The 12,523-nt window shown below is 41.6% G+C and overlaps 1 protein-coding gene across 1 annotated transcript in view; it reads left to right on the plus strand.

Annotated features, from left to right (window-relative positions):
- Positions 1–341: 341 nt before the first annotated feature.
- EPHA3 (EPH receptor A3) overlaps positions 342–12,523 on the plus strand; it is a 171,788-nt gene continuing 159,606 nt past the window's right edge. The window contains exon 1 of the mRNA XM_033053498.1: positions 342–427. The gene's annotated coding sequence lies outside the window, so the exon portion shown is untranslated. The remainder of the gene's footprint in view (positions 428–12,523) is intronic.

Genomic DNA, 12,523 nt, shown 5'->3' on the forward strand with positions numbered 1-12,523 from the left:
CTGGGGTGGGCTCGGGGCATCTCCTGGAGCTGGAGGAGGCTCCGGAGCATCTGGCGGGGCTGGAGGAGGCTCCGAGGCGCGGCGGGGCGGTGCGGTGGGCGGTGCGGGGCGCGGAGCGGGGCGGGGGCTGCGCGGCGGGGCCGGGGCCGGGCGGGGCGGGCTGGGGGCGGCCCCGCCCGGGCGCAGCGCGGAGGCGGGCGCGGGGCATGGTCCCGGCGCCGGGGCCGGTGGCGGCGGCGCGGAGCGGGCGCGGAGCGGTGGCATGCGGCGCGGAGACATGCGGCTGTGCCTGCGCTCTGCCCCGCCGACATGGACCGCCGCCTGCCGCCACCGCCGCCGCCGCTGCCGCTCCTCCTCCTGCTGCTGCTGCTGCTCCGCGCCGCGCTCGGCGCTGCCGGCCGTCTGAGCGCCCGCCCCGCCAACGAAGGTGAGCCACGGCCGGGTGACCCCTTTATTCCTCCTTCTTCCTCTCCGCTATTCCCCCCTTCCTTTCTTTCTCTATTTATTTTTATTCCTTTTTTTTTCTTTTGTTTTTTTTTTTTAATTTTTTCCCCGTTTTTCCTCCCCCGCCCCGCTCCCCGTTAAGGTGGTCCCGTGCGGCAGCGGCGATCGCCCCGGCACAGCGCGGCCGCGCTCATCGCCATGCGGGGATGGATGGATGGATGGATGGATGGATGGATGGATGGATGGATGGATGGATGGATGGATGGATGGATGGATGGATGGATGGATGGATGGATGGATGGGCGGGCAGGCAGCCGCCCTGCCCTCCCCACCCTCCCCGGCTGAGGCAGCGCAGCTGTGCGGCGCTCCGGCACGGCTGGAGACCGGAGCCGCAGCCCCAGCAGGTGCCCGGGGAGCCCGGGGACAGCTCCGAGCCCTTTCTCATCCGCAGGGGTGGTGGTTGCGTTAGTCTCTCAAAACTTTTAATTAATACACAAAAGCAGCTTGCTCCCCTGTAAAACCTCCCCCTGGTTCCCTAGCGGATTTTTATCAGATCGTGTTGTTCGTATCGGACGTGTATCAATGTGTTAAAGTTGGATGTGTGTGATTTTCCGGGGGAAAAAAAAGGAGTGAGCGGTTTATTTTGTTTTGCTGTGTTAATTTCTAAGATGACGTTTGCTGAAAACCCGTGCTAGGTTTCAGGGGAAAAAATATAGTGACAACCAGAAACTGAGAAAGTTATTGAAATACTAAAAAAAAGACCTCTTAAAGACCCCTGTCCTTTCCCTATGAAGAAAAAAGAGAAATGCTTGCTTGCACAGGGAAGGCAGTCGGCATGACCAGGATGTCCCGAGTAATCATCTTTAGGGATAAAATCTAGAGGGCAAAGGTTGTGAAGAACTTCCAGCACCCAAGAACCACGTAAAACTCACACCTGCTTGACTTGCATGGTTCTGTAGAGAAGCTCTGAAACCTGTCAGAGCAATTATTTCTCCCTTACAAATAATGCTGAGGTACTTATTGGTATTCTGGGTGCTTGTGCGATAAGGCAGTGAGATAACAACTTTGAATGATTTCTGGAAGGAAAAAGAAATATAGTAAAAAATAAATAAGGAAAGATGCTAACTTTGCAAGTCCTGGGTAATCTTTAATCAGTCGGTTTCATTGCTAGGAAATAATTACAGTACCACTGTACAAGAAGAGCAGTATGTCATCTGTTTGTATGTTTTATGTAAATTTGTTTTGTGTGCAGTGTTTTTGGGATTTTTTAAAATGAGTCACTTTCAAACCTCCAGACAGAAGCTATTTTGTAAATCCTGTCGTCTCTCAGAAGTCCATTTCGGGAATGAAAGCAAGAGTGTGAGCAGGGGCTCCTGTAGTCTTGCTAGGAGCTCTTGGGAAATGGTTGTGGTTCTGTAGCCGGCGGAGCAGCTCTGCCTCCATGGCAGTGGCAGGCACATTCTGCAATCTGACAGTGCCTGTGCCAGAAAGATGCTGGAGCGTTCCAGTTTGCAAAAAAACCCCCACTTTTTGTGTCTTTGTTTCGAGTCACTGGCGCTGAGAATTGATAAAGGAGGAAAATATGGGTATCATACGGAATGCATGTTAAGTACACTTGTCCAAGTCAGCTTTCAGCAAATGCTGCCTCCCTTCTCTCTTCTCAGCTTCAAGAGCTTGTACAAGATGAGCAACATTTGCAAAATTGGTAGTGAAAACAACAATAAAAATGCAGTTATTGGAGGGTAACCTGCTTTTGAATGGCTTTATTTTTTTTTTTTTTAAGTGTATATTTCACTATGCTTTTCAAAAACAGGAATACTGTCAGTTTCTTTTAAAAAAAGAGATCAACTCTAAAAGGCTTTTAAATTTTTTTAAGCCCTTATTTAGGAAAGTTCAGTAATTATTTTATTTATTTACACTATACAGATAGATTATTTACAGGTACAGATTGATTGTGTGAGTTTAGATATCTTAATTATTATAATTTGCTGATCCACTGTTTGATGAACAAGCGTGCAGCTTTAAATTATGTCAGAAGATAATGTTTTCCTCTATTAAATAATCTTTTTCTGACCACTTCATTTACATTTCTGCTGTTGTTGCCATAAATTTCCTCCCAAAACTAGAGATAGATGTTTCTACATTTCTCAGGAGTATTTCAAAAAGTTTCCTTTTTCAACCACTGAGAATGAAAAAAGATGTATTTTGGACAGCATTTGTTAATGTAGGCATGTGGATAAAAATGTCTGCCTTTTTCCTTACGTTTTATATTAAAGCTACTGTTGAAATTCTCCCCATAAATTCTTTTAACAACGCATGGAACTAATTTTTGGTGTGTTTGTGCAGCTTAGTCTAACTTCTAGGGGATGTAAATGTTGCAGTGGGCACGTAACAAGAGTGTGGGCAGAGCTATCAGAGAAATAGCTCCTAAATTTGTTTGACTTGAAATAATTATTTTACTTTTTTAAAATCCACCTTCACTTAACATTTGCAATTATGATGCAGCTGATGACTGCTGGAGTAATACTACAGTGAAAGTGGATGGGATGAAGGGAGAAAAGGAGGAAAGAGGGGCTGAAGACAAACTGCTGGCTTACTGCATTTTGTGGTGCTCAATGCATTCCTTTTTTGCTTGGAGAGTTTGAGATTTTCTTAATTTGCTTCATCCCAGAGAAGTTTTATTTAGGGGTTTTTTTTCTGATTAAAAGGTAAAACTTTTCCCCTGAGTTTGTTTTAAAACTCTCTGCCGTGCTCCTCAGAAATCTGCCTGCATTTTCCCTACGCAGTCACAGGAGCTCAAGGCGGTTCTCTGAAGCTCAGATTTGTCTGTGTTTACTGGTAAAAGGTGTGTGCTGTTTTCTGAGGGGCAGAGGAATGTCAGGAAGATTTAACATCCAACTTTTCCAGTTTGGAGTTTGCAGACTGGCCCCCGTAGGTGCACAGAAACCACAGGTTCTCCTGTTCCGCTCTGCTGGATATTCTCTGCTTGGTGATGCTTGTTTTTCTTTTTTCTTAGAAGGATGCAGTTCTCTTTCTGAATAATCCCTGTGGTATCAAGAAATCGAATGAGTTCTGTCGTTCTTTAATTTAATAATTTCTCCTCGGTCTCTTCTGTAACTATATTGCCTGCCTGAGGGTACCAGCCACCTTAATTTCACTGTTTTATAACCCACAACAGTTAACACTTGACCTAGGTCATTAACAGGATTATCAGCAAATTTGTTTAAGCTTTTACTGACAACCTGAATTGCTTCAATAATATTTTGACTGTGCAGACAGGAAACTTCTTGTAACCTCTCAATCTAGCATAAAATTAATTTCTTGTGAACACAGCTACCAAACGATCAATATGGGAAATTTGCTTACAGTCCTTGGCTTCAAACAGTGCCTGTTTTGGGTTTACAGTAAGAAGGTTCCAATCAGCCTCTCTTTTCAGTCTGTATTGGATTTGGAGCTGCAGTTTCGTCTTTTGAGCATTGATTACCATCTCCGAATTTGCAGAACCACACAATTAAATGCACCATTTTTATCTGACCTGGTCTCTGTTAACACTTAAAATTGCTGAAGACAATTTACTGTGCCTTTGTAGCAGTGACAGCCCTTGGTGTGGTTTTGAAAAATGTGCTGCTTGCACATGAAACAAAATTCTTGCCCAAACCTTGCATGTGATTTTGGGAAAGGCTGACAGTACTGGGAGCTTCTCAATAGAATCAGAAAGGGGAAATGCTTTTTGCAAATCTTACTTTACTCTATGTCATGTATCATTAGGTCAGGGTAAGTCTTCATTTCTCCTGACACTATTCCTGCTGCTGCCCCTGGCTTGCAATTGAGTGTTTATCTGCAGAAGTTAAAACTAAGTTTCAAGTCTGAATGTGATACCTTTTAAAATTTAGTTTCAGAAAGCTGAGAGTCGTGTGGGGCTAGAGGACTGTTTTCCATACAGCTGTGTCATTCAAAGCTTCTGTGCTTAATCCTAACTTGTAACTTCACCAGTTACAAAATTTGTTACACATTTTTACAAATAATTTACTTGAATTTGCTACAAGTAATAAACATGTTTTAAAATTCACACTTTGATAGTTTTAAAACCAGGAGAAGCTGGGTAAACGCATCATTTTCTTGCAACATTTTTGATAGTAGACTGTAACATGTGGAATAACTTATTTTCTTTACTGTTTGTCACTGGGCTTTTTCTTGACTTACTGCTATTTCAGCACAGTGTATTAAAAAGAAAAAATCTCTCCATTGTAGCAAAGTTAAAGCAGGTGCTTGAAACACAGATGTGCAAATTGGACGCAGCAATTACTTGTTATTGCAGTTAATTTGGACATAACTTATTTGCTGCCCAGTGAAGCACTCAGGGCAGAGAAATGGGTCAGAACTCTTCTTTCTGTACCCTCAGCTTCAGCAAAAAGGCAGCACCAGATGGGCAAGCACGAAACTGATAATAGGCACACCAACTTCAACAGTTGTTTACACAAAAGCTTTGCAAATCAGGAGTGCGTTCTGACTGAACTTAAATTTTTCATTCCCAGCTGGGAGGATGTACAAATTAGTTTTAATTTTTTGAAAAATTATTCTCTGCTGGAGTTAGGTAAATTGCTATTAGTATACTTACTTTTTGATTCTGTGGGAGAACTTGTGAGTTTTCCTCTAGGAAAATGTCTATAATTGCTCTTGTTCTTGTAATCCCCACTTGATGAAAGTTTGGAAATACAGATGCAGGTGTTCATTTTCTTGTTTTCAGAGCTCTGGATTTTATCACCAGTGAGGGTCACTGCAGAGCTGTTACCAAATACCACAGTCCTGTTTGTGGAGTTTTACACAGAGCCTGAGTCAGTGCCATAAGATACCTGTAACTCGTGTGGCTTTGTAGCTGCTCTTTGATTTTTCTGTGAAAGAAAATAAGAGTGAATAAGTAACTGGAGCAATAATCATGCCTTTACTTATGGTGAAGTTCAAAGCTCTGCTCAGTGGAGCTGGTATTGAAGCCCAGAAGGTAATTCTGGTACCCTAAGGTGCAAAACTGGATGGTTCCAGAGTTGTTAGATAAATCTCCAGAGGTGGGGCAGAGGGCTTTCCCTAACCCACTGCCTTTCTAAAACTTAATTCCAGCATCCAAAGAGTGCTTCTTCTGGAATGGAACATTTCCTTTCTTTTGCATTGTTAGATGTGTTGAAGCATTGCTGAAAATATATTTGCGAGGAGGAAGAAACCTGCCATAAGAAATGATGGAGTGAAGTAGAAGAATTTTTTTTTTGTTTACAAAAGCATCTAACTACTGTGAAATGATCCTTTTTCCTGAAGATTCACCACAGTGGGGCAGCCCTTATTTCTATAAATACTTTGGGGCAGTAGCTTTTTTTTTTTTTTAAATAAAAACATGTTAAACTGTTCTAAACAAAAACTAGAACTTTTAAACAAAAATAGGTTAATTCAGAAGATTAGATATGGACTCCCAGGAGTGTAATTTTGGAAATAGAGTGTGGTAGCAATTTGTGGGTTTAGGATTGTGTTCCCCAGCAGTAGTCTTGTGTTTTTTAGTTTCTTAGGCGCTTGCTAAATCCGAACGCAAGTTCTCATTTTGCAGTGTGAAACAGATGCAAGATTAAAATTCAGCCCCTTAAACTGAAAGTTCTTTTCAAACTTCTGCAGTGAATGAATGAAAGAAATAAAGATGTAGAAATAAAGATAATCCTGCCTGAAAGAAACCTTGGGATGGTGACAGAAAAGTTGCAGTCTGCGGGAGCCAGAGTGAAACACCAGCACACAGAGCCTTGAATTTGCAGAGATGTTATTAAATCAGACACATTGTAAGCAGAAACGTTTGTACCACTCTCTTTTTTTTTTTTTTTTTGTTCGTTTAACTACCATGTCCTACTGTTTCAGGCAAAATATGGAGGAAAATCCCATTAATCTACTGGAAAAATATTGATGAAAGAAGAATAGCAGAGCAAACGAACAGTGGTTGAAACTTGCTAGCAATTAAGAGAACAATAGGTTGAATGTTAAGGTTCAGTCAGGGCAGTTTAGTGTAATATGGTGTGGGAATGGGGCTTTTTTTTTTAATTTCCAGCTGGTTTCTCATAATGTTTTTATATCTATATTTGGATAGAAAGATTTGCATGACATTGGTGTTTTGTTTTTTTTTTAAACAGCAATTAAACCTTCTAAAGTATAGCTGCCTCACATAAGAGGACAGTAATTAAAATCTGAAACTTTTAAATTTGTGCCTTAGAATGAAGGGGTTTGTAGAAAATATAGAGTGACATGTTACTCTTTAAATAAATTACAATTAAAGCACAAAAATATATTTTGGTCCATGGTAGGCTTCCCACAAACTTTGTGCAGTAACAAATAACAACAAGTGACATGGGATTGCTGAATTTAGTTGCTGAGAAGCTAGAGGGGGTTTGTTCTTGACTTTAAGAGGTAAGGCTTTTTATGTGATCTATTTTGGAGGGGGGAGAAGGATTAAAGGGAGAGAATAAGTAGGCAGAGATGAAGAGAATTTGATCTGAATATTAAAAAAAAAAAATAAAAATCCAAACTTCCTCTGATTGCTGACAAAATTAGGAGCCCAGAATTCAGCCCTGACAGGGATCTGAACAGTGAGCAAAGCACAAATTAAGAAATTCCTTGCCTCCCTGAAAGTCTGAGCTTTGTTTACATTAGTAAGCTTGTACTCTGATTTACCAGGGGTGAATTTCAACAGAGGCTGCAGTTAAGAAGGGGAAGAGGCATTTTTACCATTCTATTTAATCCTGCTCTGACAGTGCTGTCTTTAAAAAAGAAGAAAAAAAGAAAAAAGAGAAGCAAGGCAAGTTATGTCTGCCTAGTCTTAATGTTCTTTATCTTGAGACAGGTTCTGAGATGATGAGAACTTTATCCTGAAAAACTTTTCTCCCATAATTTTCCTCAGAGAACAAATGTCCTAGCAGTGCTTGAGCATTCAGCGTTCCTGGAGTATGTGGTTCCAGCTGTGGAAAATGTTCTGTGCTCACCCAAACTCTCCAGGGAAACCCCAGCTGTAGGGAAAGCTCATCAGGTTCTTTATTCCCAGCCCACCTGCCCACCCTTCCTCTCGTGCCTGGGCCATTTTTTCTGTCCCTTCCCTTCCAGAAATCAACATTCAGCCAGAAAGAGTAAGGCAAGGACCATTTTTTTCCTGATTTTGAGGGCTGTGTGTCCAGCCCTTTTTACTAAAAGCTGCTTTACCAGAGGGGGGATGCTTTGACCCTACATATGCCCAAAACAGAAAAGACAAGAATTAAATTTTTAATGGCATTGCTTTTCCTGAAAGATGGCCTAGAGCTAGACAGAGGGTGTTCAAGAAATTAAAACAGGAGTTTTCTGTGCAAACCAAGGAAGGAAACACTGGAGAAGAGGCGTGAGGAACATGCTCAGTTTATGGAACAGAATGGAAACCTGAGCCCTTTGTGGTCAGGTGGTGGAAGCAGAAGAATAAGCAGAAGACAGGGGTATGAAAGTGTCTTGTGGGTAGATGGGAATGGAGCAGCCATTTAGGCATTTACCTTTGTTATAAATATTTGTGTTTCTCACATATGGAAATAGTGGAAAAAGATGTTAGTGGGGTTTTGGTTGCAAAGGCAGCAAATGAAGTCGGGGCAATTCCATTTTTCATACGGATAGCTCAGCACACATGTTCTGCATTAATTACCTCCATAAATTCTCTTAACCTGGCAAACAATGAAAATATCATGTTGGTGACATCACTGCATTGGAAAATAAAAATGGGTTCAGCATCTTGATTTTCTCAGCAAGACATCTGAGGAGATTTCTTATACTATTGGCATTTTACTCCTGCAATTTGCACCATGGTGTTGAGTCATTTGCTGTGTGGGTTTGTTTTGTCTGTGGGGCAGCTGTGTAAGGACCCAAGCATTCCATGCAAGCTGGAGATCTTTATTCATGGAGGAGGAGAAGAAAAGCTGGACAAAATTATCAGGGCACACTTGAGTATGTGGCTTTCCAAATGTAGTGCTTCAGGATTCTCAGAATTGTTTTATGATTCTTGACTTCTGTGCTTTAAACTTAGAAAAACAAAACTCAACCAAGCCCAACCCAACTCTCTTTATTTTGGCTTTTCTGTGCCCCATGCAAGGAGCTCCTTAAAAGCAAAATCTATTTTTTTTTTTCTGAGTTGTGGCATGCTGCCAGTTGATTCACTTGGGGGATATCACAGCCTTTTTAACAAATGAATAGTCATTTCCTGGACTTATGCTCTGGTCCCTGTCTCAAAAAACTTCTGTCCTCCAAAGGAGTATTGATCATCTGCTGTGGATTTTGTTGATTTCAGGACCTTGTATATGTTTGAACTGCATTAAAATTTGTGGGAACCTTGGAACTTTTAGCTTTTAGTTGTGGGTATTGTGTGTGCCCAAGAGTCTTTTCTGTGACACTTTTTGGTGTCTGGAATTCTAGAAACCAAGCGTGTCATAGCAGGTTTGGACTTCTCAGCTTACCTTAAGTGAACTTGGACACTGACTCAACATTCATTTTCCCCTTTAAGCTGCTAAAAGTCTTCCCAAGGGGGATCTTTGTCACGCTCCAAATCTACCAGACCTTCAGAGAGCTCAATTCTGTACAACTAGTGAATACTGGAAATTACATTTTTTTTTCTTCCAAGGGAATGCAGAAGTAAAAAAAGTTAGATGTGCAGTGTGGTTAAACCTTTCTAAGAAGTGCTTCAGAACTTACTAAAATGATTTGAGTAATGTTGAGTTTTGGCTAGACATAACATGTGGTGCCATTTTATGTGCCTCAGGGTTTGGGCACCCAGTGGGACTGACAAATATGACACATCCTACAAGAGACCCACTTCTATTCTGCTATTCTGGGCTGATAAAAGGCAGGGCTTGGCAGGGTTTAGGTAACTCAATCTCATCTGTAGTTTCTGGGTTTTTTTTCCTCTTAGAGGGGAAAAAATCTTGGGTTTTAAAGGGAATTTAAACTCCCTCTCAACACAGTAGCCCCCATTTTGCATTTGCATATTTAACATGGTGCCTCAGTGATATCAGATTTAGTGCCAGAGTGGTGGAATGGAACGAGATCTGTAGGATTGGCATTTGAATGCGAGTTCAGCTAAACTCTAATTCAGGTATCCTGAAGCTTTCTGCCTCTTGCCTTTTGTAGGAGGTACTGGAAAAGAACCAGTTGGAACTGTTTAGAAAAAATGCAAAGAAGCGAAGGCGACACAGTAATTTGGAACCCATTAGGCTAATCCATTTTTAATTTTTATATCCTTGTCTTAATGAAAAGAACTGGCACATATCAACTTACAGGAAATAGCCTAATAAAACTGAAACCTTATTAGGCCCCTTTGATAAACAGTGCATTCCAGCCCACCACCAGTCATATGTTTTTGCATACTTGGAAATTGAGCTTTGTGCCACTTTAACAATATCAAGAGAACACTCATGTTTCAAAGTAATAAAAAAGAAATAAAAATCTGTTTTGCCTGTGTTCATCACTGAGAAGGGGTGGATATTTGTCCCTTTTCTACAGGAAAGCTCCATACTTAGCAAAAGGAGGAAGACCACTGGAGAGCTTCCTCTTAGCATGGAGTGCAGGTGATGTTTTTATTTATAGGCATTCCCTCCTTCAAGGCAGCCTTTTGAGGGAAACCTGCAGTGAGGGGTTGCTGCTGCTTCTTTTTCAGCTGTAAGAAAAGCTGAGGTATCTAAATCTAGCCTCAGACGCTCTTGGGGAGTGTGTTTGATATGAAAAATAAAATCTGGAAGGAGGAAAATTAAATTCTTCCTCTTCGAAAACTGCAGGAAGCCACCATAAAATTAGAATTTGCCAAATCATCTGAATTGATGGTGGAAGCTTTTATGTTCTGCAGAAGCAATAATCTCTAGGGTAATTTGATGTATTTTGCTGGCTTTTTGTCTTTTAATCTGATATATGTGACAAAATCTCTTAATTTTGCGAAGTTTCTACTGAACATTTAAATGCATGAAAATAATGGAGGCTTGGTCTTTCCAGTCTTTTCTGCAGATTCCTGGGCTCAGTATTGCAGCAACTGCTTTTTTTTTCTTTAATTCATTTTGTTTTTTGTTTGCTTGTTCATCCCTTGCCCCTATCCTGGTGGAGTGCATCAGTCAGGAGTTTGACCACAGATTGAACATGACAGTTGCCAAATTTGGAATGTTCTGCACAAAATCATGTTTGCATTGTGCAGTGTCAGAGCACAGGCAAGGAGGGTTGAAAGTGCAGAGCTCACAGGGCTGTGCCTCTCTCAGGGCTGCAGCCTGGCTTTGGGAAAGAGTTTTATAGTAAATGGGCCAAACTCTTGGCATGTGGGTTGGGTAAGTGCTGCAAAGTTCTACTGGCTGGTTTTTAGATCATTTTATTCCGAGCAGTGCTAACATCTTCACTAAAATATTTGAGGGGAAATGCAGGACCGTAAAATCACAGGAGGCTTGACTTTTATTATTGAGCAAGCAGCAAATCAGGCTGCTTAAAACCAGGCTTCACTGTTGGACACCCTTTATTTGTTGTCCCTTCCCAAAGGTTTCTTGGTCTGCCTTAGCTGCTTTCAGCATGGTTTTGGCAACATCAGCGTGATAGCTGATCCTGACTGGAAATTAAAATTGCAAGGGTGAAACTTTGGGCTTGCCTGAGTTCTGCCTGCTTGTCCATAAATGCTGATCCCCAGAATAATCTGAGACACAAGAGTGATGTGCTGCCACTGCTGGAGCAATGGAGAGTTGGGGAGACTCAGATCTGTGTTCATAGGTGGGTGAAATGCAGGTGCAAGCCCCCTTTGCTGGGAAGGGTTCACCATCCCAAAAATGTACATCGGGCTTTGCGCTGACTCCGCTCTGTCCCAACCCAAAACCAAGTTCTGGCTGCCTTTCTGCCACAGAGTATTTTCTTTGCTGCTTGGAATTATATGACACATTTCAATTAGACATTCACCATTTTTATTTATTTTTTTTTTTTTTAGGTTGCATAGCAAATCTAATTTTTCCCATTTGTTGGTATTTTTTCAATAACTAACCAGGGTATTTGTAAACTGATAGTTTGGATGCCAAACAGGAAAAGACAGCATGATGATGTGAGGTTTTTTTATGCCTTTTTTAAAAATATTAATGGAAAATGTTAATTAGCTGAAGAAAAAAATATTTAATATATCTTTTGACATTGGCTATTGCTCTGTATTTTCTTTGTGAAAAAGACAATTTGGAAATGGTTTGCACTGGTGAAGTTGTTTGTAGATGGTTCTCTAAATACTGCAAGTTTCAGGACAGTGTCTCCCAGCAGGCTTTTCTGCTCATTTCTTCAGCAGTGAGGGGAATCTCAGAGTGATTCTACCTGGCACAAGATTTGTTTGTTTATTTCCATTCTTGTGGGGGTATTTACACTGTATTCCGTTCACTGTAGCAGCTATTACTCCACGTGTTTCTGGAATTGCTGCAGCTTTCAGACTGTGTGGAGGAATCACTTCAGTTTTAGGGCTCTTTTCCTTCCCTGACACCACTCCTGATGGAACATGCTGTTAGTGAACCCTGGAGCATCACTCCCCAGTCTGGAAGCAGTTTCTGGTAGCACCAGTGTCATGTTCCACCCAAACCTCCATTCATCTTCTGCTTGATGCCATGAGAGGGAGACTGAGGGAGCTTTGTGTTTCACATCCCTGCTCCAGTTCTGCAAAGAGATTTGTTTTACCCCCTGGAAATCTACATGGAGGGAGCTGATAATGCTTTCTCTTGTGTGCATGGGGAAGGCCAAGAGAATCAGGCAGGAGAGAGTCTCTAGAAAGGAAACATGTTCTTAATAGGCATTTTAGGGGTGTGCTACATAGGCAGAAATACTGCATTGTGGTGTGGTGAGCAGGGCTGTTGTACAGGAGAACCAAATCACTGATTTTCAGAGTCAGAATTCATGGCTGCTCATCTTAATACCAGTAAAGTCTCCTTTAGAATTACCACTAGCTTTAAATCAGGGTAATTACATGATGGGAACCAATGCAGGACACTGAGATAGTTAGACAGCACTTTATTTATTTACTTGAAGTTGCTTTATGAGAGCTCCTTTGTGTCTCAGCACA

The sequence above is a fragment of the Catharus ustulatus genome, chromosome 2 (genome assembly GCF_009819885.2).
Source record: "Catharus ustulatus isolate bCatUst1 chromosome 2, bCatUst1.pri.v2, whole genome shotgun sequence".
Classification (NCBI taxonomy): domain Eukaryota; kingdom Metazoa; phylum Chordata; class Aves; order Passeriformes; family Turdidae; genus Catharus; species Catharus ustulatus.